This window comes from Lissotriton helveticus, assembly GCF_964261635.1.
Source record: "Lissotriton helveticus chromosome 1_1 unlocalized genomic scaffold, aLisHel1.1 SUPER_1_unloc_8, whole genome shotgun sequence".
In the NCBI taxonomy this organism is placed as follows: Eukaryota; Metazoa; Chordata; class Amphibia; order Caudata; family Salamandridae; genus Lissotriton; species Lissotriton helveticus.
The window spans coordinates 211,964-222,061 of record NW_027611725.1 but is presented as its reverse complement, the minus strand read 5'-3'; the positions used below and the strand labels follow the sequence as shown (position 1 = coordinate 222,061).

At 51.8% G+C, this 10,098-nt stretch overlaps 1 protein-coding gene across 2 annotated transcripts in view; it reads left to right on the top strand.

Moving 5' to 3' along the window:
- Window positions 1-1,962: 1,962 nt before the first annotated feature.
- The window catches only part of LOC144806496 (uncharacterized), a 145,905-nt gene continuing 137,769 nt past the window's right edge, over window positions 1,963-10,098 (top strand). For both annotated transcript variants that reach the window (XR_013605814.1, XM_078672848.1), the window contains exon 1: window positions 1,963-2,122. The gene's annotated coding sequence lies outside the window, so the exon portion shown is untranslated. The remainder of the gene's footprint in view (window positions 2,123-10,098) is intronic.

Sequence of the window (10,098 nt, the reverse complement as noted above, 5' to 3'; positions counted from 1 at the left end):
AAAAGCACCAATAGTATTTCTTTACCAGCATAAACGTCACTTTTACTGCTCACAAAACCTGGCTTTACATCTTTAAAATATTAGTGTATTGTATACATTTTTATATGTGTGAATTAATCTTCTATCAGGGATAGCTGTTACGGGACAAGAGGCCCTGACAGTTCGGACACATACACAAACATAGTTGGTAAAAACAAATCTTTTCTCAGCCACTTCAAATTATGACTCATAGAACTGGGCGGTCACACTTAGAAGAGCACCACACACATCTCACAGACAAACACACACACAGACACACACAGAGACAGACACACACACACGCACACACAGACACACACACGCAGACACGCACACACACATATAGACACACACACAGACAGACACACACACGCACTCACAGACAGACACACACACGAACACACACACATACACACGCACACACAGACACACACGCACAGACACGCACACACAGACTGACACACACACGCACACAGACACACACACAGACACGCTCACACACACACACGCACACACAGACACACACACACACACACGCACACACAGATAGACACACACACAGACACGCACACACAGACACGCACACACACACACATGCACACACAGACACACACACAGACACACACACGCACACAGACACACACACGCACACATGCACACACACAGACACACACACAGACACAAACACGCACACAGACACACACACACACGTGCACACACAGACACACACACACACAGACACGCACACACACACAGACACACACACACAGAGACATGCACACACACACAGGTGTGCAGCTCTGGTCCCTGCTTTTGCTCAGAGAAGCCAGTCTCATGCACAGACCTCGATGCACAAGAAACAAAAACTAAAATTTTAAAGAGCTAAGGATGCGCGAGATTACACAGAATTAAATCCCCTTGAGTGACATTTCTCAAAAGTAGTCGAAGATGGACCCTGTTTGGTGTTTGCTTAAGAAACCAGGAAGTAGAAGTTTTCTGACTGTGAGTGTCTTAACACCCACGTCTGTGTCTTTGCCGGCGCCAATGCTTGTTTCTCATATGAGACCCTGTCATGGACTCAAACAGCCATGTCTGTTTCTTTGCAGGCGCCAATGCTTGTTTCCCATAACACCCATGTCTGTGTGTTTACAGGCGCCAATGCTTGTTTCCTATAACACCCACGTCTGTGTGTTTACAGGCGCCAATGCTTGTTTCCCATAACACCCATGTATGTGTGTTTGCAGGCGCCAATGCTTGTTTCCCATAACACCCATGTCTGTGTGTTTACAGGCGCCAATGGTTGTTTCCCATAACACCCATGTCTGTGTCTTTACAGGCCCCAATGCTTGCTTCCCATAACACCCATGTCTGTGTGTTTACAGGCGCCATTGCTTGTTTCCCATAACACCCATGTCTGTGTGTTTACAGGCGCCAATGCTTGTTTCCCATAACACCCATGGCTGTGTGTTTGCAGGCGCCAATGCTTGTTTCCCATAACACCCATGTCTGTGTGTTTACAGGCGCCAATGCTTGTTTCCCTGCTGGACCTGGAGGCGGCGGTTCCGTCATCGGCCACCAGAGGGCGCTCCTCGTCTGCTGATGAATCCACTGAGCTGCACATGGGATGAAAGGAGAAGGGTTTCCTCTTCTGGGTCAGCGGCGGCAGAGACAGCACTAGCAGTGTTGACATCACTTCCTGGCTCTCCTGGTGTGTGCAGCCTGCTGCAGAGGAGGAACGAGCCCTGTCTGTCTGTGCAACGACCTTCATCTACAGACCCCCCCAGACCCCAGATCTGCCCCCTCAGACCCCAGATCTGCCCCTGCCCCCCCTCAGACCCCAAATCTGCATCTGCCCCCCCTCAGACTCCAGATCAGCCCCCCTCAGACCCCAGATCTGCCCCCCAAGACCCCAGATTTGCCCCTGCCGCCCCCTCAGATCCCAGATCTGCCCCTGCCACCCCTCAGACTCCAGATCAGCCCCTGCTCCCCCCTCAGACCCCAGATCTGCCCCTGCCGCCCCTAAGACCCCAGATCTGCCCCCCCGCCCCACAGACCCCCAGGAGGAGGAGAGAGCCTGGACACGTCTGCACAGGTCTCTGCTCAGGTAGGAGATTGTCAGCACCTTCTGCTGTGTTTGTAGAAATAGACTGAATAATCCTGGAGGGAATCTCTGCAGGAGCCGGGCTGAGCTGGGCTCTTCTATCCAGGGCTCCTGGGGCTGAGCTAGGCTCTTCTATCCGGGGGCCCCTGGGCTGAGCTGTCTATCCGGGGGCCCTGGGGCTGAGCTCGGCTCTTCTATCTGGGGCCCCTGGGGCTGAGCTCGGCTCTTCTATCCAGAGCCCCTGGGGCTGGGCTGGGCTCTCCTATCCGGGGCCCCTGGGGTTGAGCTGGGCTCTTCTTTCCGGGGCCCCTTGGTTTGAGCTGGGCTCTTCTATCCGGGACCCCTGGGGTTGAGCTGGGCTCTTCTATCCGGGGCCCCAGGGGTTGAGCTGGGCTCTTCTATCCGGGGCCCCTGGGGTTGAGCTGGGCTCTTCTATTCGGTGGCCCCTGGGGCTGAGCAGGGCTCTTCTATCTGGGGGTCCTGGGGCTGAGCTGGGCTCTTCTATCCGGTGGAACTTGGAGCTGATCTGGGCTCTTCTATCCGGGACCCCTGGGGCTGAGCTGGGCTCTTCTATCTGGGGGGCCCTGGGGCTGAGCTCGGCTCTTCTATCCGGGGACCCCGGGTCTGAGCTGAGCTCTTTTATCCGGGCTGTTCTTGCCTTAGTACATCAGGTAGAACCGCCCATGATGGCGTGCCATGGGTAGTACGGTTGATACTTCATCTCATTTGTAGATCCAGGGCTTGTGCAGCCTTGTACTCATTTGTTCTTTCCTTAGTACATCGGGTAGTACCGCCAATGACGGCGTGCCATGGGTAGTACGGTTGATACTTCATCTCATTCCTAGATCTCGGGAGGGTGCAGCCTTGCACTCATTTGTTCTTGCTTTAGTACATCGGGTAGTGCCGCCCATGACGGCCTGCCATGGGTAGTACGGTTGATACTTCATCTCATTCCTAGATCTCGGGAGGGTGCAGCCTTGTACTCATTTGTTCTTGCCTTAGTACATCGGGTAGTACCGCCCATGACGGCGTGCCATGGGTAGTACGGTTGATACTTCATCCCATTCCTAGATCTAGGGAGGGTGCAGCCTTGTACTCATTTGTTCTTGCCTTAGTACATCGGGTAGTACCGCCCATGACAGCGTGCCATGGGTAGTACGGTTGATACTTCATCTCATTCCTAGATCTAGGGCTGGTGCTGCCTTGTACTCATTTGTTCTTGCCTTAGTACATCGGGTAGTACAGCCCATGACGGCGTGCCATGGGTAGTACGGTTGATACTTGATCTCATTCCTAGATCTCTAGAGGGTGCAGCCTTGTACTCATTTGTACTTTTCTTAGTACATCGGGTAGTACAGCCCATGACGGCGTGCCATGGGTAGTACGATTGATACCTCATCTCATTCCTAGATCTCGGGAGGGTGCAGCCTTGTACTCATTTGTACTTTCCTTAGTACAACAGGTAGTACCACCAATGAGGGTGTGCCTTGCGTAGCTGTGTAGATACTTTCTAGGTGTTGTACGCCTCTGAAGATGGCACCATTCCAAGGGGACGTCTCATCGCCACAATGCTACTCCTCTGGTTGGTGTTGCAAGCGATCCAGAAGGCAGTTTTGTTGCTTTTTACGGGCACTTTGCCCGTAGTGGCGCTTATAGTCCATGGACAGATTGCTTGTATGGAACCCTGTGTCTGTGGTACAGGTCCCACTCGAACCGCTCTGCCTGCTTTGTTCTGCAATACATACTGTCCGAGTCACCTATATAGGACACTGTTTGTACCGAGCCAGTATGGTATCAGGTGATCCCGCTTTAGGGAACCCTGTCTGAAATTTTGAGGTATGTGGGGGCTAAGTGACCAACAAACCAATCTTGTGAACTGGACGGGTGAAAGGGTCCACCGGGTCGTGATATGCTTGGGGCTGAGTAGGAACGGCTGCATCTTTGTAGGAGTAGAAAGCGTAGTACCGGCATCTATAGGATCAAAGTTCACCCATGAATAAAACATTTCAAAGGTATACACTGCATGTGCATGTACAACAAATGTTATTGCCCCTCTATGCTCAGGGTTGCCTCTGTCTTCACAATGTTGTGTAACTTCTGCCCTGTGATTGACTCCGATCAAACCAGGAGCTTCATGTTTAAAGAACCCTTTCAACTAACGAAAGATCCAATGTGCAAATACCACAGATTTGTTTGGAATAGTAGTTTTGTGCTGAAAAATTCCCCTAATGGTCCGCTCTGGAAAACAAATCTACCTGAAATGTTTGTTAACTGCTCACATTGACCCCTTAAATTCTAGCCCTTCTCTCTCCCCTCCCCCACGTGCTGAGCACTTTCTTTTAACGTATTTTGGGTAGTTTGTGCTTAGGGTACATAACTTTTTTTCACAAAAGGTACCCATGGCAAATTTGGCACCCTCTTATGTCTAACATACAGGGGATTGTAAAGGTACCCAGGGGTTTTGGATTCCCCTGGAGGGGACCCAGAAAATAGGCAAAATATAGCAACATTTTTACATTTTTTGAAAAAATAGGGAAAAAGTGCTCCAGAGAAAACTGTTTTTTTTCCTATAAAATACATTGTTGTACATTTGCTGTGCTAAGGTCACCATCTTCCCAGCTTGTAGGGACAAACACAGTTTTTTTTACAGCAGTTTTAACCCATTTTGCCTATTTTTTATGCTCTCCACTTTCTTCCAGTTTTTGGTGTAATCCACTGTGAAACCCGGGGAGGGGGTCCAGGAAAGCTGCAGATTTATGAAAGTAGACACAACTCAGAATTCAGAAAGGGGTCATATGTGTAGATCCCTCAAGATTACTGTTGAAATAACAAAATATTGAAAATGAGTAGGACAAAAATGCCATTGGTGACAACATTTTCATCTGTGAATTTCTGTCACAATGGCCAATTTACAAAACTGTTATTTGTATATCTTTAAATTTGAGGGTGCCCATACTGGAATATGATTCAGAGGACGAGTCTGGCTGAGGTGTTCTGGTTGGTCTGGAGTTTGTGATGCAGGGTTTTGTTGATTCCGGCATCGAGGGCGTTGCCGTAGTCCAGTCTGCTCGTTATGAGTGCATGGGTGACGGTCTTTCTGCATTCTGTGAGGATCCACTTTAAGGTCTTGCAGGGGATGTAGAGGGAGTTGAAGCATTTGGAGGCGATTGCGTTGATCTGGTGGGTCAAGGTTTGCTGCCTATGACGATCCTGAGATTCTTGCATGGGTGGTGAGGGTAGATGTTCGTCCTATCTTTAAGTCTGTCAGTGTTTTAGACAGATGATCTTCATCCAGTGGGCAATTCCAATCAAACAGGAATAAAACTTCATCCGGGTACTGGGCGTCTTGGCCATGAGAGACAGTTGTGTGTCAGTGTAGGAGAGGACCTTAATGTTATGAGAGTGGTGATTCTACCTAAAGAGATCATGTATGCGTTGAAGAGGGTCGGGCTCCGGAAAGATCTGCGTGGAACTCAGCAGACAATGTCACCGGTGTTGGACTTTGGCCCTTAGGGCAGGTTCACCCCTAGACTTTTTGCCTTTAAATGGTGACCTGGTGATGGTGATTTTTGGATTCTGCGCACTTTCACTGTGTCCCAGTGGAAAGTGCGTGCGCACTCTGAGTGCATGTGCTGAGCTAGGCCTGCCCGCCCATAGGAATGCATGGGGAATGTATGTGTCCCTGGTTGTTTCTGATGCGTTGGGTGTACAGGCTTGAGTCTGGTATGTGTGAACTCGTGAGAATGAATGCTGCGCAATGGTATGTGTGGCTTGTATGTGTCTAGTGGGGAAGTATCATTCCTAGACATGGCTGTACGTGTGCAGTGAGGGTGCTGGAGCGTGATTGGCTGGAGCTGGCTGGCATGCCAGGCTCCAGGAAGTCTGGATGGGTCTGCCCGGTGGTGAGTGTGAGATTAGCATGAGTGATGTGTGGGAGGAGTGTACCTGTGTCCTGGATGGGCTGGGTTTTCCCCACACAATGCTGGCTCCGCCCCCCTGTGGTGTGTCTAATGACCCAAGCCCTGCCAGTGAATAGAGAGGGTGGTTGAGGTAAACAGAGTACTCAAGAACCAGCTGCGACTGGTTACGCCCCCACCCTGCACCTTCAGACAAAGGAATATGGTGTATAAAAATGGGGCTGTGTCCCCACAGAAGTTGTTCTCTTCCAGGATCCTGAGGGGGGCTGCTGCGGCTGCTGCTGGGCCAGAGGACCGCCACTTGGGGTGTCTCCCTGCCTGGAGACCCAGTGTGCTGGCTCTGGGCCCAGCCTTGCCCCCCCCCTACCTTGCTGAAGGACTTTTTGTGGACCTTTATCTACTGCTAGCGCTGGTGAGCGCTTTCTGAGGTTCCTAGCGCCTGGGAGCGCTTCGTTTTCCTTCTAGCGCCTAACAGCGCTTTATTCTGGCTGGAGCGCATTTGCTCAGGAGTGCTGAGCCCCTCGAGTGCCCACCTCGAGTTATTGTTTATTTCCCCCTTTGAGCGGCTGCCCACGCCGCATTTGCCTGTGGAGTCACCGCCGCAGCCCGGAGTGTTTTTAAAACGTTGCCGGGCCGCTGCCAAGTGCGACCCGGATGTGGTTTGCCGGCCGGCCAATCAGTGAGCGGCCCGACGGAAGTCCCGCCCCCGCAGCCGCGACCCGGAAGTCAGGCAGGCCGGGGGCAGGACAGAGAGGCAGGCGGAAGCTGCTGCCTGCCGGGGCTCCCATGTGAAGGGAGAGCCCCGGGGAGAAGAGGAGCCCCGCGCTCCTGCAGAGGTGAGCCTGCTGAGGAGTCTGGACGTGTGCCCCGGGCGGAGCACGAACGAGAGGAGTTCCCCGCCCGACGGGAGCAGAGTCAGAAGAACCGAGGAGCCTCCACCTGAGAGCCCGTTGAGTGCACGGGCAGAGGGAGGCTCAGGGGGCCTGATGTGTTTCTGAGTCCCCCGTGAGGGACTCCAACAACCCCACACTTGTGTTTTGAGCCCAGAGAGGCTCAAGAAGGGCATTTGGTATTTCGAGCCCGGAGAGGCTCCAACGTCGTGGGGGCATTCTGGCTGAAGAGCCCTGAGAGGCTCTGGGAGGGCCACAGTTGCTTTGAGTCCCCAGGAGGGGGCTCCAACGAAGGGGCACATTGTTTTAGAGCCCCGAGGCTCGTGAGTGCCTGTATATTTGTGGTAGAGCCCTGAGAGAGGCTCAAGGCGCCCCAGTGTTCCCCGGTCCCCCGTGAGGGACCCCGACAGCCCAGTGAGGCTGCAACTTTGCTCGTAGAGAGTCCAGAGAGGCTCTAGGGACAGTGATTTTGGCCAGAGCCTGCGAGGCTCCAGCGTTGGCCCATCATTGATGATTCAGCTGCCCAGCACTTCGTGGGCAGCTGCCACGTTTAGGCCCTGACATTGGGACACATGGACAGTCACAGGTGGTGACTTGTGAGTTTGGCGCCATTGTTATTGTTCTGCACCTCTGAATGTATTTTTATGCGTCATGTGCCTTACACCTCTGAATGAATGTTATGCATTGCATCATGTGTTATGTTCTTACACCCCTACAGGTACTGTAATACATAGGTGGTTGTTTTCTCCCTAGTGCAGGTGGTGCTAGTGAGATCCTGGTTACCAGTAGTTACTGGTTGTGTTATATTTTTGTGCTACAGTGATTTACATTCTAAGTGCTATTTCTGAAAGTGTTACTTCTGATTCCTGACAGTGGTCCAGGTGGCCCTGTCTTGTACATATCCCTTGTAAATTCTGCCCGTGCCTCTGGCACATTGTAAAGTGTGTGTTTTATCTAATGTGTTTTGGTGTAATACAAAGGCTATTTTTATATAACCTTGTGTGGAGTTTCCTTTGTGGTGGGCCCTGGGTGTTGTTGCTGGGGTGCGTGCGCAAATACTTAGCTTACATCGCCTCCAAGTTTAGCCTTGCTGCTCGCGCCACGTTACCTAGAGGGTGACCAGGGGTTATCTTGGCGTGTAACTCCCTTGCCCTGACTTGGGAGTGGTGGTCTCTGACTGACTTTGGCGAAAGCCCTGGCCAGCCGGGGATCCCATTTCCAACAACCGGCATGCAACGTGTACGGGGACAGGATGACTGACTTGGTTCTTCCAGTCAGGAAGAAGCAGATTCATCGGAGTGCGTCTCGTTGGATTCTGATCTCCTGGAGGCGTTGGATAAGGATGGGGTGGGAGACTGTCTCAAACTCTACAGAGAGGACCAGGAGAATGAGATCACCATGTCTCTTGTGTCCAGAGTCATGCAGAGGTCATCCATGGCGGGGATGTGGACAGTTTCCAAGCTGTGGTTGGGGCTCAAACCAGACTGAGTAGTTTTGAGGAGCAGATGATCCTTGAGGTATGTTGACCATTTTCTCTAGGATGTAAACCAGGAATGGTAGCAGGGGGATCGGCCTGTGCTTGGCGAGCGTTAAAGGGTTTGAGGGGGTTTCTTCAGCAGTGGGAGGACAGTGGTGTCTTTCTCTCAATCAGGTCTTCCTTGGGGTCTATAGGAACATTGAGAGATCCACCCCCAGGCACCACCAACTCTGAATGCTGCATTAGCACAGAGTATTGGAGTGCCAGGCAAGGGAAAGGGGCTTTGGGGATAGGAACTGCGAGGAGCGAGATTTCAAAAAGAAAGCATACATAATATTCAGATGGAACCTAAGTTTTGAGTTCCCCATAAAACGTCCCTCGCTTTTGAAGGATTCGTTTTTTTTACCCTGTTTGGTGAACTTAGAACTCTCTCTCTCTCTCTATTCTGCTTTTTTGAGGGATTCTGCTTCTATACTGGCTCTCTTAAAATTAGGCTGCAAGATAAAGGGGATCAGGTGAAGCCACTTTTTCAACGCTAACCTTTTAACACCTTAGCTACACCCGATTCTAGACACTGCTACAAGGATACATTCCCTAAAGAGTTTCATTAAACATTTCTCTCCCTCTCCTTCAATAGTTCAACACCCCAGGTTAAGTCATCTGGCTGTGAAAGAAAGTTATATGAACTGAACAATAATATTCATGAATCATGTTCTTTATTCTTTATTCTTCAGCCAAACTGGTTTGTCTCTATGGAGCTGCCTTCCCTGGAATTGTTTCAACTACTAATGGTCTTGACTGGTAGCGCAAGAAATCAAGTTACATTTAGTCTATTCCTTCGGGTTAGAACCAAAATTATGATGAGACTTGAAACGCTAAAAAGTTCGGCCAACTCAGCCCTTACCAGGTGTTTTACTCTCTCCCAAGTGGAGGCCGGACTCGGCCCTTACCAGGGGTTCCACTCTCTCCCGAGTGGAGGCCGGACTCAGCCCTTACCAGGGGTTTCACTCTCTCCCGAGTGGAGGCCGGACTCAGCCCTTACCAGGGGTTTCACTCTCTCCCGAGTGGAGGTCGGACTCAACCCTTACCAGGGGTTTCACTCTTTCCCGAGTGGAGGCCAGACTCAGCCCTTACCAGGGGTTTCACTCTCTCCCAAGTTGAGGCCGGACTCAGCCCTTACCAGGGGTTTCACTCTCTCCCGAGTGGAGGTCGGACTCAACCCTTACCAGGGGTTTCACTCTCTCCCGAGTGGAGGCCGGACTCAGCCCTTACCAGGGGTTTCACTCTCTCCCGAGTGGAGGTCGGACTCAACCCTTACCAGGGGTTTCACTCTTTCCCGAGTGGAGGCCGAACTCAGCCCTTACCAGGGGTTTCACTCTTTCCCGAGTGGAGGCCGGACTCAGCCCTTACCAGGAGTTTCACTCTCTCCCAAGTTGAGGCCTGATTCAGCCCTTACCAGGGGCTTCACTCTCTCCCGAGTGGAGGCCGGACTCAGCCCTTACCAGGGGTTTCATTCTCTCCCGAGTGGAGGCCGGACTCAGCCCTTACCAGGGGTTTCACTCTCTCCCGAGTGGAGGCCGGACTCAGCCCTTACCAGGGGTTTCACTCTCTCCCGAGTGGAGGCCGGAAGTGTGGCAGGGCGAGCGTACTCACCACCAAAGTGCTCAGCTGAAGAAACGTTGGCCAACAAACTCC